Source organism: Squalius cephalus, assembly GCF_949319135.1.
Source record: "Squalius cephalus genome assembly, chromosome: 25".
In the NCBI taxonomy this organism is placed as follows: Eukaryota; Metazoa; Chordata; class Actinopteri; order Cypriniformes; family Leuciscidae; genus Squalius; species Squalius cephalus.
This window is the reverse complement of record NC_137146.1, coordinates 15,365,460-15,377,487: the sequence shown is the minus strand read 5'-3', so window position 1 is coordinate 15,377,487 and position 12,028 is coordinate 15,365,460. Positions and strand designations below refer to the sequence as shown.

At 39.3% G+C, this 12,028-nt stretch overlaps 1 protein-coding gene across 5 annotated transcripts in view; it reads left to right on the top strand.

Moving 5' to 3' along the window:
• The first annotated feature begins 671 nt into the window (after positions 1 to 671).
• The window catches only part of ncoa2 (nuclear receptor coactivator 2), a 94,691-nt gene continuing 83,334 nt past the window's right edge, over positions 672 to 12,028 (top strand). For 2 of the 5 annotated variants that reach the window (XM_079863657.1, XM_079863655.1), the window contains exon 1: positions 672 to 906. The gene's annotated coding sequence lies outside the window, so the exon portion shown is untranslated. Of the gene's footprint in view, positions 907 to 2,140; positions 2,382 to 12,028 lie in introns of those variants that run through there. The other 3 variants (XM_079863659.1, XM_079863658.1, XM_079863656.1) reach the window with 3 other exon arrangements.

The following is a 12,028-nucleotide window of genomic DNA, read 5'->3' as shown; positions in this document are numbered from 1 at the left end:
TTACAGTGTAGAAAATTACGGTGAAAACATTTTAAAAATGAGATTTTGTTTGTATTAGTTCATTGAAATCCATGGAGCGAATTACTGGGCTTAAAATCCCTCAAAACAAAGCAATTCTCAAAACTACGCGTCCAAGTTGGTCAGAAAACGCTAAATAGAACAGTAGTCGCGTTCTCCTGAGGGGGTAACCATAGCAACAGTTCGTTGCTCGAGCATCACTGGCATAGACTCTCTCTCTCTCTCTCTCTCTCTATATATATATATACATACATAATTTTTATATATAATTTTATATTAATATAAAAGTAATTTAATAATTTGCACACTACGCAATCCTCAAAAGATATGTGAAAAGGCATAATGAAGTGCATTTTATATTATTTTAAGAGGTCATTCTGCTTAAAATGTTAGTGTTGACCATGTTGTGGCGCTGTTCGCCACGATTTTTCTTAACAGACAACAGTGATATTTAATGTTTCTTTCAAATTACTTTGCGCGTATGTTGGAGATATTTTCCTAAAGCAAAAGTATTAAACAAACCATAATAACAAAATATGTATTAATGCTTTCCTAAACCGAACTCTTTAGGGACATTTCGTTGCGACAAACCCGTGCTGTTTCACAATTGTTGGCAAGCGCGTGCCAATCTGAAACAGTGAACAGCAGAATATTGCATAAGTCACTGTTTGCAGATTTCCCTTTGAGAGAAGTTACTTTCGATGTAGACCTTTGATCGACACGGGTTGGAACGTAGGATTCATTCCGATTCGTCGATGCTTGATCTCGGTCGTTGGCGTACATTCACATGGAAGTATTTTTATGGGCTATAGGAAATCAACCTGTCGCCGTGTGGGTTTTGATCGGATACCTGACGCATTTCGGGGTTATTGTTGCTGACTAATCACGGTAAGCTGTGGCTTTCTGCCAGATCGACCAGTCCATGAGCGTGTTGCCTTTTGAGGTGCGCATATAGGCTATGGCAGAAAAGTAAAAATGTGTGTGAATTTGACAACTCAATACAGTTATGAGGCATGGTGGACTACTAGACTGTAACATTATGGCAGAGAAAAAGAAAGAAAAAAATATTCGGGCTTGTTCCCATTTTAAAAGATAGCTATATGCGTATTTATAGTCATGATCGAGGACATGTCTTGACTTAAATATTACAATGGGCTGCTTGAGAAATTCATATTACATAAAAGTATATAGCCTTTTGCTTTAAATATTTTATTTCTAGGCTATAATGACATTTAAAATACCAATCTCTACAGTGATAATGTGGCACATACAATCATAATATTTTGATAATTTTCAGTACAGAGAAGACTTGGACCTCTTAAGACTGTCAAGTATTGAGAATTGCAAAACACTTTACAATAAGGGTTCATTTGTTCACATTAGTTAACTACTTTAGTTAACATGAACTAACAATGAACAGTACTACTACAGCATTTATTAATCTTAGTTTATGTTAATTTTAACATTTATTGATAGCCTACATTATTAAAAGCAAAAGTTGTATTGACATAATGCACAGCAATGTATTTTTATTAACTAACATTAACAAAGATTAGGCCTAATAAATCCTGTAACAAATGTATTGTTCATTTGTTAGTGGATGTGTAAATGTTACCAAAATACTGATGATGGATAAAATTGGATTTAAACCTGATATATACCTGTTATATAGTCACAGCAACTCTAATACACTGTTTGGCAGTCTATGTTTTGTTTGGTTAAAAGTGTTTATTTGATAAGAAAATGTAGATTAAATGTATTCTAAGAGCCTTAAAGTAAATCATAACAAGTAGGATGTGATGTATGGAGGTCTGGAAAGCAGTTTGATTTGGTTTTGCTAATGTGTTTTCTAATTAAGCTGTTATGACATTGATAATAGAGTGCAGATTGCTTTGGATTCGGACTAACAACAACAACACCGGCTCGTGACCCGACCACTCTGGCACACTTTTTTCCCTCTCACACACAGTACCACTAAAGGTGAAAGCGTTTGTAAACTGTTTTTCAGCGCTGCTTTGATTTCCTCCTCAAATATTATGAAACATCTACTTGCAGTTTAGGATATAGCCTACAAAGGCACGAAAAATGCGATCCAACCGGTGAGCCGCGTCATTATGTTTGCTGTATCATCATTTTGCCCCGTTGCTCACTGCAAGGTTGCTATGCAGGCTAGAGTAAACGAGTAGATACTGGTGCCCGTAGTATGTGGGGGAGGTTTTGCTGGCGAGATAAACAAGCAGCCAGCCATCGTTAGGCATAAGGCAGCAGGAACATGGCGGCGGCAGTTAACTATAATGCTGTTTCACCAACCCGAAGGTCAGAGCTGGACATTAAGTACGGGATTTAAGAGGAAACAAAACACTGTAAGTCCGACGTGTTTGCAAATGTTCTATGTTTGCCGGTGAATGGCGGTTTGGGGTGGCTTTGTAACGCGATTTTTTACACAGTCGCTGCAGGATCCAATCACAGTTCCGCGGCGGCGTTATCCTGCATTAGCTTGCTAAACCAGCTACACTCGCTATATCAGCCTGGCCACTTTGCAGAGTTAGAGAGTTGTGTTTTTGCTTCTTGTCGTTGTGTAAACAAATCGCTTTGAGCGACCTTGAAGCGAATGCACTGCTGTTGTTGTTTTAACATTTCAATTGTGTCGCTGATTTACTTGATTCGCCCGCGCTGCTTGCATTTTCGCGATTAAGTTTAGCCAGCTCCCCCCTCTTATTTGCCTGGCTAGCTTTAGCCTCCGAGCCTCCATTTGACTATGCGAGGAAGGCAAGTCTATCCGTGGAACACTATTTAGGAGGATTTTAACTTTAGCGGGCAGAACAGTTACATTGTAACGTGGTAATGGGGGTTCCGCTGGAATGCTTGTGCTACATTGTAGCGAGTTGGACGTAACAGTTCTAAAGCGAACAATGTATCGTTCGCGGAAAGTAAAAGCGCGTTGTTATTTGACAGTCACCGCGTTTCGTTTCTGCGAGGGCTGAGATTAGTGAGTCAGCTCTTTGCTGAACTGCACACCACGGTTCGGTTTTCAGGTCTCGTGTGTTTAAAGAAAGGAAAAGTTGGGGCGCCAATGGCTGGGAATGCTGCTAATTAGCATTTACCTCGTGATTTGCCTGAACTCCGCTATTTTCACCAGCGCTTATATGTGGAGCAGAGGCTGCTTTTGTCGTCCAGCGCTCGAGCAGATTTTTAGTTTGGTCGACACAGAGTTCGTAGCCACCGTGACGATGGTTTACGCTGTGTGACGTCACGCCGCCGGGCAGTTTATTGGGTCAAACAAATGATGAACCACCCATTCAAGACCAAATGAGAACCCGGGTATCGGTCGTTTTAAAATGACGAGCTGCGACTTAAATGCTAAGGTGCATCTAGGTCATGTTTAGATGCACCTTTAGCATTTCATTCCTAACTCGTTACACATCCCTTTAACGTAGAAATAGCTTGCTGCTGCTTCTCCCCATTCGGTCCTGAATATTCGGTTGATCATTTGTTCGCATACATCCTGTTGTTGTTTGTGAATTTTTCTCTTTTGCAAACGCAGACCATAGTTTTAAAGGGATAGTTCACCCAAAATGAAAATGCTGTTATCAATTAGGCTACTCACCCCCTCAATTTGTCCCAAAACTGTACGAGTTTCTTTCCTCTGCTGAACACAAAATTATGATATATTGAAGAATATGAGTAACCGAACAGTTGACGGTAGCCACTGACTTGCTTGGTAGAAGAAGAAAAAAATACCATGGAAGTCAATGGGGTCCATCAACTGTCTGGTTACCAACATTCTTCAAAATATCTTCTTCTGTGTTCAAAAGAAGTAAGAAACTCATACAGGTTTGGAACAACTTTAGGGAGAGTAAATGACAGAATTTTATTTTTGTGTGGACTAACCTTTTAATTCTAATCAAATTTGGTTATTACATGTGGTAGTTGTTGATTGATTCTGATTTGGATTTCATTCCATTTTAAGGATTCCAGTTCATTAATAGTTCCATTAACAATTTTGTGGAAATAAAAACATTCCTGTTTTTACTGCTTTTACCACCCTCCGATTTGAATATTTAATCAAAATGTGTAATTATAAATACTTTTTAATGATGTTCCAGACTTTTTAGAAATGGCAAATCAGTACTTGAACCTAACTAAATATTGAATAAGACATGTGTTAGGACTAACTAGTACAACAAATCAGGATTTTGTCACACATGACAAATAACTTGTGATTCAGTAAAATATGTGACTTGCTGAATCACACTCACTAAAGAACTGGTCCATAAAAGGGAAGGGATTCATTTGGGAATCTGTTTTGCTGTGTGTATTTTGTGATTCAGTAGCAGTGTTGCAGTGCCACTGGAAAGTAGAAAATAAAACACTGTATTTTAGTACAACGCTCTGTTAGCTGAATCGAATGTTATGACAGTTTTCTTTGAACCCGTTTCTGTATAAGAACGGTTCTCAACCTTTATTGGGTTTACTCGATTGGTGGTTTTTAAGAAATGATTTGCTTGAATGCCCAAGCTTGGAGCCTGTAAACTGACAGCTGGTGTTCACCTCAGATTTGCATCAGCGCTGCTAAGAGCTGCAGTAGTGCAACTCAGCCTGTTGGACCAGTAGTTCAATTCATGCTAGCTTTGTTACCAACCTCTTACATCATGCTGACACATTCCACAGTAGGGCTCGTGTGGTGAGTATACGCACCCACAGCCGAAAATAAGAGTAATATGGCAATTATTTTAATTGATTCAATTCGAGAACAATGCAGAGAATTGTATTAGTGTTTATGGTGAACAGGTCAAGCAGACTACCAGTGTTGTTCGTGTTAAATAAAGCTAAAACGATTAACAGTTTTTAATTGAAATAAAGCTGGAATACGTAAACGTAGACTTAAAAATGTAAATAAAAAATCGTTGCAATGTTGTCTTGGCAACTAACTTAAATAGTTGAATATTAAAATTACTGAAATAAATTAAAGCTAAACAGAAATGTTTCAAAAGACTAAAAGCACATCAAATTAGTAAAACTTAAACTAAGGTTTAATTGAAAACTGAAAATATAAAAATCAAACTATTAATAAATACTATAGGCTATATATATATTCACAGTACAGGTCAAAAGTTTAGAAACATTACTAATTTTAATTATTATTATTATAAAGAAGTCTCTTATGCTCATCAAGCCTGCATTTATTTGATCAAAAATACAGAAAACAACTGTAATATTGTGTAATACTATTACATTTTAAAATAATGTTTTCTATTCTTTAAAATATAATTTATTTCTGTATTGCAAAGCTGAATTTTCATCAGTCTTTACTCCAGTTTTCAGTGTCACATGATTCTTCAGACATCATTCTAATACGCTAGTATATTATCAATGTTGGAAACAGTTGTGCTGCTTAATATTTTTTTTTTTTAATATTTAGATCTGAAGAATCATGTGACACTGAAAACTGGAGTAATGGCTGATGAAAATTCAGCTTTGCATCACAGAAATAAATTATATTTGGAAGTATATTCAAATAGAAAACCATTATTTTAAATTGTAATAAAATATTTCACAACATTACTGCTTTTTCTGTATTTTTGATCACATAAATGCAGGCTTGATGAGCATAAGAGACTTCTTTCAAAAAACTACAAATAGTAATGTTTCCAATTAATACTAAAATAACACTGCAAACTGCCAATAAAAAGGTCAAAAGTCTGTGGTTTGGCCTTTAAAAATGCTGTTATACAGAATCTTTCTAGTATGAATTAGCAGATTTTTGTCAGAAAGCATGTACTTCCTTGATAGTGAAAGCTTTCCTGACATTCTGTAGTAGTAGCCTGATTACTTAGGGGATGTTTTCAGTCAGCCAAGACTGTCAAAACGATATGATGTGGTAAGATGTATTCCCACACAAACTGCAGTGTGTGGGTGTGACTATATACCGTCAGGACTCACCGATGAGCATGCGTGCACTCTGATGCTGTCTAGGTCTCTGTGGTTTAGCGGCATTCACGCGTGGCAATCTAAATCTGGCATATCCACCAGTGGATGCCATGGTCACGTGACCTCCTGGCTGCCGGCGGTTGGGTGGAAAGAGGAGTGTTAGTTCACATGCATCCCAGCCAGCAGTCCCAGAACCATGATTTCATCCTGGATCAGCTGACCTTTGACTCCCTCTATTGATTGTGGTATTCCATCACAGTGAATCACTGTCTGATTGTTGAACTTTGATCTTCCTGCAAAATGAGTTCTCCACAGTCGCGGGGCTTCGGCCAGGCAGCCCCGGACGCCACGCATGCTCAGAAGAAGCTTGAGAAATTTGTCATGAGGCTGTTTGATTTTCACGCCACGGTGACAAGATGCAGTCTGTCAGTTAGAGGGATGATCATATGAGCCACTATCAAATCAAATCAATGTCAAATGCCATCAGATTGACATGGGGGGGAACGCAAGCACTAAAATCATTGGCTGAAAAAAAATCGTAAAGATGCAAACCCTAATTTTAAATGCGTAACATGGTATTTTACCAGGGAACAGTAGCTGTGAGGATTACGGTAACTGAATTAAGCCTAATTAGAAGAAAGCTGGAAAATGATGACCTTGTCCAGCTTGATTAGGTTAGACCGCAGCTGAATGTGAACATGCCTCTCTCTCTCTCTCTCTCTCTCTCTCTCTCTCTCTCTCTCTCTCTCTCTCTCTCTCTCTCTCTCTCTCTCTCTCTCTCTCTCTCTCTCTCTCTCTCTCTCTCTCTCTCTCTCTCTCTCTCTCTCTCTCTCTCTCTCTCTCTCTACCTTTCATTCAGTTCTGTGCACAGGGCCTTTTTTTCCAGTCGTGTCTCAAATTACACTGGGAGCAAAGGGCAGAGAGGAAACCAGGTTTGCCTAAATGACTTTGCTGCTCACATTTAACAGTAATGTGCTTTTCTCTAGAACGGTGATTAGAAAGCATCAGCTGGAGTTTGTCAAAAAAAAGTATAGTTAGAACTAATGAGTAGGGACTTGAGCTGGAAATTAGCTTTGTATGATATTAGTAATATTTTTATTAAATAAATTCCATTATATGCCAGTTAATTGAAAATTCAAAATAGAATTTAATTTGAAGCCTTAATACCATTTTTTCCATATTTTTTGCTTGCCTAAAACATTTTGTATCTTCTCCACATGCATAAAATAATTGTAGTATTTGTGTCTTTTACACCTGAAATGATACTGAATGTAAGTTTAGAGTGTGTTGCCAGGGTAACAGTGGGTAGATGGGCCTGAGGCCTCACAGTGACGGATGAGCTGAGTTATAATGGCCGGGTTCATTCCACTCACCGCTTCCTCTCACAGACATACCGTCCTTGCACAGAGTCTGACCCAGGATTGCTACACACATCTCTCTCAACTCCCTACTTCTGTCTAATGAGCCTGCTGTGTGTGTGTGTGTGTCCAGGATGGCTCTCAGGCTGTTCAAAATGGGTTGTCTTTCTGTTGCACATCAGTTTAGTCTGGGTAGCTTAGAGTATTTTCAAATGTAGTCCATCTGAATATTGAAAATGTCTCCGATTGTGCCTTTTTTTGTTGTTTAACCAATTTGTTGAATGTGAGCAGCAGTTCCAGCTGCACATTTTAGACTTTTGGTGTGTTCGCACCACAGGAACTGGGAATGATTTTAGTTATAGGATTGCTTTTTTGGGGGGACTAAATGAGCTCTTACTTCAGAGTAGGGTCTAACCCAGCACACTAGGAACTACAAGTGACGGAAGTGTATGTTGATTGGCCGAGCGCATGCAAAACATTTCTAAAAAGCTGGCAACGGTATAAAATATATAGTTATAGTTTTTGCTATGTCGTGCATATCATGGTATGTAAATGTAGCCTATATGTGTCGCACAACACTATTAACACTTTAGTTTGATTAAACGCATGAATGAGACAAAAGAGCGTGATTGATGTTAAAAATTGTTATTAAGCTCAATAAGTTTAAAAAAAAACTGCTGAATGGCACACTGCCAAAGCATACGCACAGAAAGCTGCCTCTCTCAAAAGGCGATCGCGGATTTGAAATGTTGATGTTAAAAAGGGTTAAACGCAATAAACCGTGAGAAAGATCTCAATGCGGTGCTCACTACTCCCGCTGACTGACACACAGCTGAAGTGCGCGCACAGAATTAGTCAACTCGGCGTGTCTCTCAGCATGTGATCGCAAATTCACTTCTCTTTCACATCTTATTGCACTTGAACGGTCGAATACACACACAGTTATGTCAAAATGTGTGGAGTATTCATGTAAACACAGTCAGTTATGTCTCAAGTGATAATAAACAGTTGGGTGTAAACCAGATGAGTATCAGTATAAAGGATTCATGCATTCGATCTTAAAGTGACAGTAGCCTAATAAACCTGTTGACCTTAAATTTGACCTAGCCTGGGTTTCCCTATGCTGCCTTTTGCACAGCGCGATTTTATTCACGCTGCTAGGCAGCCTGGACACCATGGACCAGATTTTCCCCTCAAAAAGGGAACCAATCACAGAACAGGAGAGGGAGCAGCAAGACGATGACGACGTCTATGCGACACACCGAAGCAGTTTGTTTATGGATCCAACATGGCAGCAGACGCGAAGTTACCTTTCGATGCAGCCTTAGATAGTGTTCTAAGTAGTTTAGAACGCAAGTTTATTTCGTCTTCTTCCTCGTCGAATTTCTGCCGCTCTACATACGTCATCTGGTATGATTGAAACGATTGGCTATGAGCTACGTGCAGGCGCATTTGATAGACGTTCGTAGCGCCCAATAAACGGCTCTGGGCATTCGTAAACCACGCCTCAAATACGAGAAAATGAACGTGGTTCCCAGACCACGTCTCAATGAGAAAGAGGTCTGACGTTAGCCAGGCTAGATTTGACCTGTGTCAAATCAAACAAAAGAGAAAATACTTACCGCCATAGGCGTAATTTGCGGGTGGGGCGGGTGGGTCATGTCCCCACCACTTTTTGCCAGGGTCGATATTGTCCCCACCACTTTTTAAAACACCTCGCGGCACAAATGTACCAATTCTACATATAAATAAAACATCTCCAGTTAAATGGCAGAGCATTCATTTCGTTAGTTTTTTAAATAAGAGACTATCTAGCGCTCAAATATGTTTTTTAAATCAAGTGATCAAAGTGCTCGTTGCCGCTGCGATCAGTGGCGCGGATACAGTGTTTTCTCGTGTGGCTCGCGCACACGCCACACTGTCTTCACTCGGACGCACGCTTCAATCCGTTGCGGATACTCTCTATTCGTTCTGGTGAAATCACAAAACATAATGCAAACAAACGTGTCCCTGCTTGATATACAACCACTGATGAACATAATCGGTTTTGATGATAAAAAAAAAAAACTAAACGAGTACGGATTAGAACCCAGAACCTCTGACGCGGTTGGCGAAAATTCTACCACTGGACCATTTAGGTACACGTTGGTCGAATAGGCGGATCTATGTATTTATACACACGAAAATTCTCGGCACTGACAACATATATTAGGCTACATCTCATTAAACGACAAATCAAACCCCATGTAGCCTACTATTTGAATCGATTGCTGGACATCGTAATGTTATTGTACATATATCTGATTTAGCATTTTATTAGCAACCCCCACCCCACCTGTCCCACCCACTTTTTAAAACAAAGTTACGCCACTGCTTACCGCTCATGACTGAATAACTTTTGTAGCTTTAATAAGAATACAGTTTAATTCATACAGTAAAGACAATGCAGTATTTTATTTTTAAATTTGATTATTCCATTTCTGTTCTATACATGTCAAATAAACCTATTGTAGTTGGAAAAACTTAGTTCAATTCATATTTTTGCTATATTGAATTTTTCCTATTGTTTGTAATTTGCTTCTTTGTTCTTATTTTTTATAACAAAAATAAAATAACTATATACAAAAAATATATATATTGTGATTTATATCATTATCGTGAAATATGATTTTGGTCATATCGCCCACCCCTAACTTAAGCAGTACTATAAAGCAGCTCCAGTGTGTTTACTCGCGTCTGACTCAGACTGAACAGAAGAAATGAACCAGAGAAGTAGTAGTTTGAAGGTGTTTACCCAGCCGGTGCAAACTTTTCTGTAAAGTTCGATTTGGCAAGTTGTTTCGAACTTCGTTTCACTTCGTTTTGGTCTGATTTTGTTTAAAATGACATTACACCAGTTTGTTCTTTGATATCGCTTGACATGTATTGGGACTTTGAGATGTCTTACTAATCTGATGCAACCAGTTTAGTCTACTCTACTTACAAACTGATGTTTATCTTCTAAATAAGACAAAATGTGTAGTGTTTGAGCTGTAGGAGTGGATTGAGAAGCCCTTCGCTAGACCTCAGCTGCGATTACATTCCTTTTTTAATCGAAGAAAGGTTTAAGGGCAGGCAAAAGGTGTGTTACTGATCCCGGTGCCGATTGCGGCGCTCTGCACTTACAAGTGAGACGCTCTTTCTCCACTCAAGTACGTATTGATTTGACTTTGGCTGGTGACATTATGTTATTGCCACAGATATTTACTGTGAAGGTGGCCTTACTCAAACTGGCTCACTACTAAGATAATGGAGGTCATGTAGGCTCCACCAAGAGCAAATGTACCACAGCTGAAGGAACATTCCTGGTTGAATACAAGTTAAACTGAATCGACAACATTGGTGTTGAATTAGCAAAAAAACATACAGAAGAAGTGAATTGGTTGTAATTTCATAAAAGCATTTACTTTGTTAAAATGTTTTATTTAGTTAAAATATGTGTATTGTTTGAGATGTTAAGCCATTACATTTTTTACAGTCTTTGTGCAATTTGATATAGCTTTACAGTAAAAGTTAGTAAGTTTTTCCCTCTAAAATCATGTTAATGCACACAAATTGTGTTTTTTTTTGTGGCTATTGAAACAGTGAGTATTTATTGTTTACAAATTGTGCCCATTCACTTTCATTATTAGTGCCTCATTGTAAAATCTAAGATTTTATTATGATTTTTAAAAAGAAAAGGAGAGAAGTGAGTGATTACAACTAACTAGATATTTCTGTTCAAATTGAGTTGCACAGCAATTGCAGACTTCATAAAGTTAGCCGTGTGCCTTTTTCTCCAGTTGTTCACCAGTGGATTTTGACCCATTCAGATTCTGTTTATTTTGGAAAGAAGGGCTTTTTTACCACATGAGCATAAATTGATCATGTGGAGGCGACCCACAAGTAGTTCACCCACATTGAATCTCTTGGTAGAGGCTCAGTATCGCCGAGACGAGAACTCTGTGATGGAATGCAGCAGGGTTTTCCACGTTATCACCGGGTCTGACTGGTTACGCGCTGCTGGGTGCTCGTAACCCAATTAATGAACCTGATAAATGAAAGTTAGCAGAAAGATCAGCGCCTCCTTACCCGCACCCTCAGTTGAGCTCGAGCTCTTAGCGTCGTCATTGGATATCGACATGCTAGGAGTGCATGACTGCAGGTATGTGGAGAGGGTGGTGTTCTTTTCACCGCTGTCTGGAGGTCTCTGCACGCTGGAGCCCAGCGTGTGCCTGGCAGCAGACCCAGAGTGTAATCCTTGGCATCGAGTGTGGCCTGGCAGCAGTTCAGAAAGACACAGTTAGAGTGGTGGGGGGGCCCTGCTTTAAGAAACGCCAAGTCGAAGGAAGGAAACAATGATCACAGAGCAGGTTAACCCAGGGTGGCCACAAGTTGAGCTTGAGGTTAACGCTGCCAAAAGACGTGGTGCGGCTTCACTTTCGCTTCATTAAAGAGATGTATGCGAGGCTTTCCTGTCCACATTGTTATGTCGGGTCAAGCAGTGGCCAACTGCACATTACTGTACTGTGCTAAAGGACCACAGAGACCCCCCGCACAGATTTTAACCGCTTCAAGCTCTCGGAGACCCTTCGACTGAACTTGTCAATTTGTCACATTGAGATCCGGTTCTTACTCTGATCTGGTTCTGTCAAACAAAATGATTTTCATGATTTTTGGTAACTGTTATGGTGCGGACGGTG